The sequence below is a fragment of the Dermacentor silvarum genome, chromosome 9 (genome assembly GCF_013339745.2).
Source record: "Dermacentor silvarum isolate Dsil-2018 chromosome 9, BIME_Dsil_1.4, whole genome shotgun sequence".
In the NCBI taxonomy this organism is placed as follows: domain Eukaryota; kingdom Metazoa; phylum Arthropoda; class Arachnida; order Ixodida; family Ixodidae; genus Dermacentor; species Dermacentor silvarum.
In genome coordinates, this window is record NC_051162.1 from 73,424,488 (window position 1) to 73,436,912 (window position 12,425).

Below are 12,425 nucleotides of genomic sequence, written 5' to 3' on the forward strand. Positions count from 1 at the left end.
AAAGGCGATGCATTCATAGGGTAGGCAAGTATTAGCTACGTGAAGTAAGGTTCGTAGCTCACCAGCCGTACAACGTGCAGTAAACGTCCATTAGTTAATAAAATTCCAAACATGGTGTCACGTGCGCACAAGCAAACATGATCAGATCTCATTTCATGACTACAATTACTAGCTGTCACAACGCTGGCGTAGTAAAGAGCGCCTGCAGCAGGCAGTGAACACTTAGTCCTGTTTCTCGCTTCAGTGCGTCTCAGAAACTACAGCTCACGCAACGTGAGACACAAGGCACACAGAAAGACATCACACATGAAGAAATCTTGACTCACCCCACCTTTCAATATGGCACAGATTTACCTTCAAGACAGGGCGCGCAGGCCGCATATGGACTCGACCACGCCATGCGCAGTTAAAGCTAGCCTAAAGGAGGACACGTCTTCTAGCTTCCACCCACTGCCGTATGCTTGATCACGTTACCGTACTCTCACCTACCAACCCCCCCCCCTCCCAAATGTTTTGCGCGTTTGATCTATTGGCTTTCACCTTTGGGTCATGGGAAGAAAGAACCCATCACATCATCTCTTTTGGCTCATCTTCAAGCGCTTTCCAACAAATCCACAGCATACAGCGAGTGGGAGGCTATGGTATTACATGTTTACTTTACATAGAACACCACGGCGACGGGAAATATTCACCTGGAGAGTCCCTGGGGGGGGGGGGGGGGAGGAGGTTACGGCGAGCTATCAAGGAGAGCGGACATTCTTCACAACGGCTCCGCGTAACTAATAAGCTACGGCTATACCATCTTTCTGCACTACCCAAAGCCAGTTCAATTTTGTCCATCAAGTTACCAAGGATCTGTAGATAGAAGTTTCAACCAGGTGGGCCAATGTTTTGCAATTTTACGGGATTTTTCTGCCGGCCCATTGCCTCCTTTACTAGATGCCTGCCGCATGAGCGAAAATACCAGCTGCCATACCCTTGCCCTTTCCTCATTTCCACTAGTTTCGGTCACGAGCGTCACATGTGGCTGGCGAGACCACTGGGTGCTACGTCGCGTGGCTTCCGAAATCTTCATCACGCGTGCACGCTGATCTCGAAGCCCATTAATCTCAACCATAGCTCAGCATATGTTTGCAGGCACAACAGCCGACAGCTATTCTACAGACAGACAGCCAACCTTTAAAACGCGCACCCAAGGAATTGTCCCGATCATGGTCTCACAGAAGTACCGACCTCGTAAACACCGTGCGTTGGGTCACCAGCCGTCGGCACCACCCGCCGCCCGTGATGACAGTGTCGGTTGCGCACGCCAACTCGCGATGCTTGTTCACAACTGAGGGCATGCCCGTTGCGCAGAGGGCTCGAGCCATTCCACAGGCATCTAGTAAAGGAGGCAATGGTCGACCACCTTAGCTAAGCCTAAGACCTAGCGACAACACTGGGACGTTGTCGTGGCTCTAGGCACTGCCGCCATGAGTTTGCGCGGGCCTACAACCCGGTAAGCACACAGGAAATGGAGCTACACCCTGTGGTGAAGTCAGTATTTCATGAAACCACAGATATGAATTCGGCAGAAGATAGAAGACCGAGAGCGAGCGGCCCAGACGCGTGCTAGATCTAGACAGCTGGAAGTCTTGCGCGGCGAGGGCGCTATGGATGGGCACGTCGCCAATTGGAAACAAAAGGTGGAAGTAAAATGTCGCACCCCAATTCGGTGCTGGAGACACTGGCACTGTCGTTTAACAAAGGAAAACACGAAATTTATCGTGCGTCAAGGGCCGCAATCAAATCAGAGAATCTATATCTGCAGCTGCCGGGGTCCCGAGCTCGTCACAGGCAGTCGCAATTTTACCGACGTGGTATCAGAACATAATTATTATCGAAATTCGAGACTCACAGCTTATATGCCACGTCCTCCCGGTTGGCGGCCAATTGCAAGCGGTGCAAGTGTATACCTCAAGATGACGAACAAAACGCGCCTTGGAGTAATTCAAATGTATCCGAAGGTGTCGGAAGTGGATATGGATGCAGCTTTTCATTCGCCGGACGCTCTCGTGGTGGGTATGATGATGATAGAAAAGCAGAACATGGTGACCATTACGTTCGAGGGCCGCAAAGTGCCGTTCAATGTATTATATTGGGGGGTGCTGTGCCGGTGTGCCTCCGCCGGAAGACAGCACCAGTTTGTGTTTTATGTGGAACAGTGGGACATAGCATGGATGTCTGCCCTAATCAGCCGGATGATTTCTGCCGGGCCTGCGGAACGGGCACCCCAGAGAAAGGGTACGGATGCCAGCCCCAATGCCCAGTCTGCGGGGGGGGGGGGGGAAGGGCATCTCACGGGCTCCGCGGATAGCACCTGGAAATACAGCAATGGTGCAGGAGCCGGGTTGCATCCTCAGGAGGAAAATCCAGCAACAAGCGCCACGCCTAACGGGTGTGGACAGCCATCTCGGAAGCGGCTGGCGACTCCATCGCCACTTCATGAAGCGAGCGCCGCAACGGGGACCTTCTGGCGGGGGCATTAGGTTAACAATCGGCCAAGATGACAATCATAAAATTGGCGTAGCTGGAGTCGGGTCAGAGAAAACCACGGGCAGCAAAGTGGGCTTGGCAAAGTTTGCTGCTTCCTTGCCTCCCACGTTAGCTGCTGAGAAACTTATAGAAGAAAATAGTAGACTAAGGCAGGAACTGGGGATGTATAAAACTCAGAAGCTCAGGGGGTTGGCCGGGGGTGTAATGAGGGAGGATGCACCCCTCCCTCTTGCTCAGCAGGCAGGGGCCCCTGTCACCCAGGTTGAAGAAAAGCGGGAAGAGAAAATGGGCAACGGAGACAGATAAAAAGGCCGGTACACAGAGGAAGAAGCCAGGATAAAGGATGTTGAAGATCATTGTTTGCAGACGGAGCTTGCGTGTTTGAAGACTCGTATGGCGCAAAATGTACAGCCAGCCCGGAGAGAAACCTACAGACTATTATTGACAGAAACTATTGACAGGGGCACTCATGACGCGGTAGAGCGGGCCCTACAATGGATCTTGGAGCTCCATCTGATTACGCTACAGGTTTTTGAAATCAGAATTGATCATAAACTTCAGAAGCTTGCGCAATGCACGCGGGCGAAAGTTCTATAACGAGATGGCCGGATGGGTAATAGGCCACTGGAAGCTGATGATTTTCCGGAACTGGAGTGGAAAGCGCAGGCGCGACTTCCTTGAATATTCAACATGGCCCGCCCTCCTACACTGCAGATATGGCATTGGAACTGCAGGGGTCTAGGAGAAAGTGGAAATTTCTACAGAACTACATTGAACCATTGGAAAAATGACCAGATACTATTGCACTGCAGCACGTGAATACGTAAGCCAAACTGAGACTTTACAGTATGCATTCAACCAACTCATCCACTTGTTTTTTGGTGCATAAGGATTGCACGGCTGTCACAACTGAACAGGAGCTCGCAATTGAAGAGACTGAGGTGGGACACTTTTATTCAGCTTGTACCGAACATACGTACTAGCCGAGGTGCGTATGTGTTGAACTTATGAGGGGCACTCAAAAGTAACCGCAATTATTTTTAAAAAGCTATGTAATAATCTATTGCTTACAAAACAACCTTGTCACCTTAAAAGTACTCTCCATTACACTTAATGCAATTGTCCAAACGGCGATCTCATTCTTCGAAACGTTTTTCAAGCTCGTCTGTTTTGATGGCTCTTAGCTCCTTTCTCGTGTTCTTCCCTTCACCTCTTCTGCCTCTTGAATTCGCAGTCCTTTCATGTTCTTCTTAATTCGAGGGAAAAAAAGCTGCCCGGAGCGAGGTCAGGTGAGTATGAGTCGTTGTTCCGAAAGGCAAAAGACTACGCTACGCGCCCATTGAAAATTATGAGGAGTGGGCTGAGTCATTACTAGGACTCTGAGATCGCTTTACGCGTACGCTTCAGACGTGAGAAGCTCAAGTTATGACAACCACCTGCTACATCTATGGAAGGCCCGAAGAAACCTCACACGGCGGTGGTAGATGCAAAAGTAAAATCACAATCTCAAGAACAAAATGGCGGAAGGGACGTGGAAGGCGGAAGAGTATGCATATTTTTTTATTTCCTTTACCCCCTTTCTTCAGCACAGGGTAGCCAACCGGTCTGAGAAATGGCTAACCTCCCTGTTTTTCCGTCTATTCCTCCTTCCTACTTTCCTTCGTTCCTGCCTTCCTTCCTTCCTTCCTTCCTTCCTTCCTTCCTTCCTTCCTTCCATGCTTCCTTGACCTCGACCAAGAAAAATTGGTGGGCCAAATGCGACTCCATCAAAGGCAGCCTCTGGACCAACGCGGCTTGGCATCTTCGCAGAACTTCGATAAAGACCAAGTAGCGCGGGTAGCAGCAACGTAATCTCCAGAGAGCCGTGCATGGCTTCGACGGTACGGGCTTGCAAATATATATGTACATCGAAAGATAACAAGCCCATACGGATGTCTGAAGGTATGGAGAATTCAGATCTGAATAGGGAGTTCGAGGTCGAGGAAATACAGGGTGTGCTTATGGCCACGAGACTGGGCACGGCGCCAGGGAACGACAATGTGACGGTCGGATTGCTTGCCAATCAAATCAGCAGGCGCTCGAACATCTCACGCAGTATATCAACGAGTGCCGAAGAAGTGGAGAGAAGACTATATCTAGCGGTAAGAAGACTCCTTTTCTCAACTTCATTCCCATGCCTGAAAGCGAGGTGAACATCGATAAGCTGAGGCCAACCTCTCTTACGTCGTCCGCAGGGAAGCTTAAGAAAAAGTGGTGCAACTGCAACTATCAGCGTTTCCAGAAGACCAAGACCTTATGCCCCACAAGATGTTGGGTTTCCGGCACACTTAGCAACCCAGAACGTCTTTCTGCAGTTCAAGGTCATCGACCACCCGTGCAAGCGCATCAGCAGTGACTTCTTGCAGGATAGGCAAGCCCACTTCAAGATTGGTGACACGGGGTGCGATCTGATACTCAAGGGCTGCAGGGGTACCCCTCGGGAAATGCCCCTTTCTCCACCACTCTTCAACGTTGCGCCCATGCACCTGCCTGAAGAGCTTAATGCCGAGCTATGAGCCATAGGGACATTGGAGGGCAGCTTGAAACAGATGGAGGGGGCCTTCCAGGAGACTGCCACCATAGTTGCAAAGTATGCAGTAGAATTCGGACTGCGCTGTTCCCGGGACAAGTCGGAGTTCCTTATCTTGCGCAGGAAGGGGGATAGTGCACCGCTGGAAATCTCGGTCCACGACAAACCTACTCCTGAGGAGAAGACAATACGGGGTTTGGGGCTGCTTATTAACAACAATGATGATGATGATGATTAACAACAAGGGCGTGAATGCAGCCTCACTATATTCCGATCTGTGTGTGAGCGAATCATGTGTGTGATATCTCTGATCAAGACCAAAAAGATGGGTATCAAGAAAAGGACATCCTTAGGCTAGTACAGGTCTTTATCCTATGCAGAATAGTGTGCGTGACTCCATACCTTCGGATGAGAAAGAGCGAGCTAAACCACCTCGACCTTATTATTCGAACGGATATCAGAAGGATCTCGGCCTACCCGTGAAAACATCTACGGAGCGTGTACTGCAACTGGGAGTACATAGTATGGCTGATGAATTTATTACCGCCCATCGTACAAGGCAAGTAGGACTATTGACTCCCACCACGACGGGTCCTGCTGTCTTAGAGGACTTGAAGGACAAGTAGATGGGTGACAAGATATTCTTCGGGAGTGGAGGAGCAAATTCTTTACGCTTCTGCTTCCGAGAAATATGCACCCGGAGCATAATCAAGCTAGAAAGCGGCGAGGAGTAATACGATGAGCAAGTGCTATTCCAGAAGCGAAGGAGATTTCTTGGCAGACGTTGCGGGTCATGTAAAGGGGATATCGGCAATCTCAGTGGTGCATCAAATGCCGGTTGTAGACGGGCTTTCTATTCACAAAGGGGAAACCTTGGATATGGAGGAAGTAATGATAACCTTAGCCGCGGCATACTCCCCGTCGGAATACATTGTTACAGATTCGCAGGCGGCTCATGGAAACTATATGAGTGGTAGAATTACGTCACTGGAATGCACATTTATCAATCAATCTAAGACTCGAACTGCACAGAAGCAGCTGATATCGGCGCCAGGTCACCAGGGGGTTGAGGGAAACGAGCGTGGACATGCCTCCGGCCCGAGCTTTTCTTCCTCCAGATCCTTCTGCGTCCTGCCTTGCTGACTTAGCCTACTGCTATCCGTTAACAACATGCTCATAGATCTTACAACATTTGCGCCTTGAGAGGCAGGAACTGCATGGGCCTGCTATGTGTCTGAATAAATCAGAAGAGTCTCACCTGCATCGGCTACAAGCTACGTCAATTAATATTCCTGCTAAGCTTCAGGTCACTCAGCCCGATTCCTTTTCGGTAGACTGCAAATTTTGTGGCCAGAAGGCAGACGTAATATATATGGCATGGGCTTGTCACCGAAACAGCAGTATTGCTATAATAAATCAGCCAACCTGGCAGCACTGGAAAGTGGTCCTGTCCAGCTCCGACCTCGATGAGCAACGAGCCCTCGTCGGATGAGTGCGATCAGCGGCTTTTGCCAACGGTGTCCCGGACTAGGGACCTGACCAGTCTTCCCGTAACCCAAGCTCTTTTTGTTTTTCAATAAAAGTATTAATCATCATTATCTGGAGAGTACCTATAATTCATATCGCGATAGAAAATTTCGCTTTTGCGTAAACCGCAAAGCTGCGTGCGTCATCCAAGGATCATTTGCCCTGCTTGCGGCTGCATATGCTTAAATAGATTAATCCCTTATACGCCTGGCACTTGGACAGCGTGTCGCGCATCACTTGTCTTTCTGCTGTGTTGTGGGTTTGTTTCTGTTCTGACATTTTTTCTTCTGTATTTGAATATAATCTAAGTAGATTCGAACAGAACTTCTGTTGTGATACAGTGCTCGTTCCGCGTGATCCTTCCTTTGTGCTTCGTTTTACAGCCAAGGTTTAAATATTGCCGTTACAGCCAATCCAACTAGGCCGACTTGAAGTCCCAATTAAGAGATTTAATAACAGAAGCAGAGTTTTAACAGCGAAGCTGTTTAAAGCCAGCCGTAACTTGTGGTGTGTACCAAGACACTACCAAGAAAGAAAATAAGATGAACCTTCTTGCCGAGGTGGAATTCGAGTCCGCGTACCCCCGGTCCTAAGGCGAGTCTCGTAACCACTAGGCTATCTAGCCACGCGCGCAGAGCATGCTTTTATGCGAACCATATGATTGCGTTCGAGCGTCGTTGTCTTCGTCCACAGCTGGCGTGTTCGTACGCTCTTGCTCTGCGAGATGAAGAGGTTTTGCGCGCTATGAGAGCGAGAGAGAGACGAATTCACGGTGCAGGTCTCCTGGAACACGGTGTTGGCATTGGAACGCGGTGTTGGTGTTGCAAGCTGTGCTATGCAACGCGCAGTGACGGCCGTAAGTCCGAGACGCACGAAAAGAAATTACCATCACCATGAGTAATAAGATGAAATATTCGAGCGCACTTGCGGAAAATGCTTGGCTGCGACCGCCCAACCTTGCTGTTTCAAGCGTTGCGAGGCCGACTGCAAGGTTAAGCGTTTTTTATAGAAGGGCCAGTGTATAACACGTGTCCATTCTTTTCTCTCGATTCTTCTGTAGTGTTCGTTCACAAATATGTACTAAAAAATCTGCATTCAGTGTGTAATTTGTATAAAGTAATTGCGCGAATTCCAGTTCGAATGTGTTCCGGCTGTACCTGGTGTCCTTTTACTGGATCTCCTTCATCGGCGCCCTGATGACAATGTTCTTAGGAACTGCTCTAAGCCTTGTGACGGGTGAGTTCATGACTCCTATCAATCTTGTGCGCTCAAATACGGCTACAAGATTTACATTAGAAGTGAAGAATTTGAAATTCACCGCCGATCTTTACGTTACGTTACGATCTGAAAGGTAGTCCAGCTTCGAGTATGCCAGTTTTATATCAACATACCTCTAAACTTGCACGCTAGGCAAATTACGGTATAGTTTTGAGCAGTAACACCACAATGAAGGCCAAGTTAAACATGCGTCATATGTGGTATTATGAGGAAGCATACTTCCCTGTGCTGATCGTTTATCGACGTAACTGCGTTGTCCACTATAATTAGAACGCAGTCTCTAACGTACTTCATTCCCACAAACGCTCTAAACACTTCGATGAGGATACCAATCCTCTGCATAAAGTAATAATAACAATTTCTGTGGTCGACACTTCTTACACTTGACTAAAGAACGGAAACATTTCCTCAAGCAAGGAATAACCTCTGAGGTCCGCTATGTTTCAGGTGGTTGCCAAGAGGCAAAGAGGAATTTGCGTTTTACTAGCCCAGTATTTTTGCACTTCTGGAAACGGTTCAGATTTCTGCGTCGTACATTTCAGGTAAGCCTACTCCAAAATCAGCATCTCGACTCCAACGCTTGATAATGTTGTAGACAGCAGATAAGAGATCTTGCTACGTGGCCATGTTTGTGTTTATTTTTTGAAGCTGGCATTTGTTACCCTAACAAGCACATAGTGAATTACTTCTCCATTTTTTCAACCCTGTAAAGCCAGACCAATCAGAATGTAATGGAAGCCCGGCTCTCTTGAGGGAAATAAGATAATATTATAAATCGGCAGAGTGATGAAATCACACGCCAATAAGCCTATGCAAAAATTTTGCTCTTCAAAACCATTCGTATTTGTCTGCACTTTACCCTGCAGGTTTCCGGGAGCGTTACACATTTCACGAATATTATCGACCGGTTTGGGTCCGCCGCAAAACTACATTATGTAAGGACTGTCCAGATTTGTCTGTCTTAGATCGGCCAGTTACATTCTATGCCTGCTAGTTTCATCGTTTATTCACTTCATTTAAAAGCCTGCAGTTAGCGAATGTGCTTTCATGCCACTGACAATCTTGTTCTTAGTCTGATAGAACACCGATCATCTTTATGAATTATTCATCTCACCACGTTCATGTCACTTGCAGTCGTGTATAATATCAGCCGGAACGTCAGATCATTGATCACTGACATATAGATGATAGCAGGTCTTGTAGAGGGCGCGGCGAGTTGCAAAACTTTGCGTCAACCGCTCACAATACATTGACACACAGCCAATCAAACGCAAAGACAGCGTGGCGGCGTGTCATCAGCGCCCGAGCACAGTGCCATTCATTCGGTACATAAGGTAATATATATGAGGTACCAGAAAAAGCGTCGTAGCAGGTATTCTGCAGCACAGTGGCTGCCCATCAGTGTAAAAAAAAGCAGAAGTGGTCTAGAGCTTTCCCAGTGCTGAATCGAAAATTAGACCAAGATTTACAGAAGAGTAGGCAGAAATGCATCAATGGTAGGTCTTTGTGAAGTGAACACAGGCTGTCGATCAATATTTCCATTTAAATGTCTAGGTTCTTTGTTTGCACCTCAAATCTAAGTCGGTTACACTACTTGAGGTTCTGTATTTACACCAAATGTACAGAGTTCATTAGCAACTTGGTTTCGTCCTAAGAAGGATTAGGAAGGAAGATTAATGACGGATTTTTCTGCAACCAAAGTTTTTCACATCACATTGTCGTGTTCAGCCAGGCTGGGAATAAATTGCGAATGATTATGTAGGAACTTAGCCTATAAAATGTGGATGTAGGGTTGCAGATGAGATTATTATGCAGGAGACTATGGTAATTTTCCACACCCTGGCAAGGGAAGATATTGTGTGACAGTCAGCTTCCATAACTGTCTAAGACTACGTTCGTCTATTCCAGTTACTCCCAAGAGACCTATATCACCAGAAGCAAGTTTACAGAGGCGAAAAAATGGGCTGCAGTGCCTACGGCCGGCAAATATATAATAACCATGAACTTACCGCTATTCTAAGAAGAAAATTGTACAATCATTGTACTCTACGGGTACAAGCATAGGGGTAGTAACTTCGAGATTACCAAAGCACATCGGGAAGCAGTTATGGACCAGGCCACGAGTGATTGAACGAAAAATGATGGACGTAACGTTAAGGAACAGGAAGAGAGTGGTGCAGATCAAAGAGAAAACGAGGGTAGCCGATATTCTCGTTGACATTTGTGCGGAAAATTGGAGCTGGGCAGCCCATGTATTCCGTAGGGTAGCTAACCAGTAGTCTACTAGAGATACGGACTACTCTGAGGGAAGGAAAGTGCAGTCGAGGTCGGCAGAGAATTAAGTGCTGTGAATAAATTAGGACATTCAAAAACACAGCTTGAAATCAGCTAGCACAAGGCAGGTTAACTGGGAATGGTTAGGAGGGGCCGTCATTCTGCAGCAGACAAAAAAAAAAAAGAAAAAACAGGCTGGCGATGGGGATGGTGACGAATGCATGGTACACGATTGTTTTGGCTTTTCCCACCCATTGAATTCGGGTCTCCATGGCTGCAATCAAATTCATAAGCTCGTGATCAGAAGCCAAACGCCATGGCAACGGCATCGCCGTGCAGGTGATGCATTATTTATTGCAGTTGCCCAGAAAGATTCATACGCCTATAAGAATTTCTCTCCTTGTATCCGAAGTACTTGTCTATGCGGATTTTATATATCTCATATCGTATAGTCAACTTTCCGAGCTGATTGGCAGTTTTTTCGTTATTATTGTATACTGTGGAAGTTCAGTTGCGTTTTTTTCATTATTAACAACGAGAATGTCTATTGTCACAAGGGCGGTTGCTTGGGCTAGTTGACAATTCATGGTAAAAACACTGCACTGTAGCGCAGTGTTTGTCGTCTCTCTCAGTCCTTGTACTTCGTACCACACGTCGTTTTGTATAGTAACCTCCCGCTGCGTTTGGCAGATAGGGTGGAAACCTAGTGCAGCTCTTTCGAATTTTTCCCACCTCCTCCACCCTAACGTGGTGACGAAAATAAATTGTATTGTATTGTGCAATCTTTCTTTCTTAGCAAGACCCACGAGCTGTAGACAACGTGCGCCTGCGCCTAAGACCAACACTGTGGCTGCCTAATTTTATAATTAGAAGTTCGGAGACGTTTCCAAAGAGGTTAAAAAAGCCGGAAGATTCAATGCCCTGTGGGAATCGATGTTATGCGAAGCAGTGTGCTCCTACGAAGTTAACGTAACGAGAATGAGAGCACTAAGATTTAAGCGGCTGTTTCATGACCTGCATGGCACACATGTCATGACATTGATGCCATGAGTCCTCAGGAGTCCCTTTAGCTACCCCTAAAAGACCTTAAGGCAAAAGCCTCAGTCATGCTCATGACTATGACTTCAATCATCAACCTTTAGCCTTTTTCTTCACTTAGTACCCACGTGAGAACCCATTTCAGTGCTTTTTGAGTGTTAATCATTTTTCGCTGAGTCGCTGTCACTTTTGCTGAGTCATGCTCATGACTATGACCTCTACCATCATCATTTAGTTTTTAGTTCACTTAGTCCCACGGCAGAACGCATTTCAGTACTTTTTAGTGCTAATCGTTTTTCGCGTAGACATTGTCATGACCTACATGACACCCACGTCATGACATTTATGCCCCGACCTATCATTCATGCTCGTCATACACTCTTGTCAGATTATGCTAATTTTGGTACTTGTCAAGTTAACAAAACGACAATGAGAGCACCAAGACGTATGCCGCTGTTTCATGACCTCCATGATGTGCATGCTATGACTTTATGTCATGACCTGTCATTTATGTTCGTCATACACTATTGTCATACTATGCCAATTTGGTACATACCAAGGTAACGAAATCACCATGAGAGCGCCAAGATCTAGGCGGATAGATAGCTAGATAGATAGATGCTGTATAGGTGGCAAATGTTCGCCAAAATGCTTCGCATTTAATAACTGCTCCGTCTTTCTCTTCACACAGCTTCAAGGCGCTGCAGTATTGCAGTCGAAGGGACAAGACGAGGGAAATGATGAACATGTATGCCTCCACCGAGAGCTGCCTCCGGCGTACCAAGGAAGTGAGCGTTTTGGAAGCAATGAATTGCAACGTGCAGCAGTTATTATTAAGGAATCGACAGTGTGATGTTGCGTTATGATTGTTCTCCTATGTTTAAGCGATGGCCCTTGTCCTATAGGCGTGGAAAATAGCGGGGAATTGCCTCTATACAAATCACTTTTTGTGGTGGATGTGATGCTTCCAGCAAGAAGCTGCAAAACCTGCCCTGGGCGTATTGCAGTTAGTTTTCTTTTCAGAATATCTGAAGACAGTAAATTTATTACTTATTTTGTCTTGATTGCCGTCATCTGCAGTGCCACTTTCGTCGGCAGCTTGTCCACAGGAACGCCCAACGTGCCAAGTCCATTCTGTAAAGTTCTCAACATTCTGTGGCGTTTTGTGTGGCCAGAAGCGGCGGGCGAAGTCGGAAAGCTCACT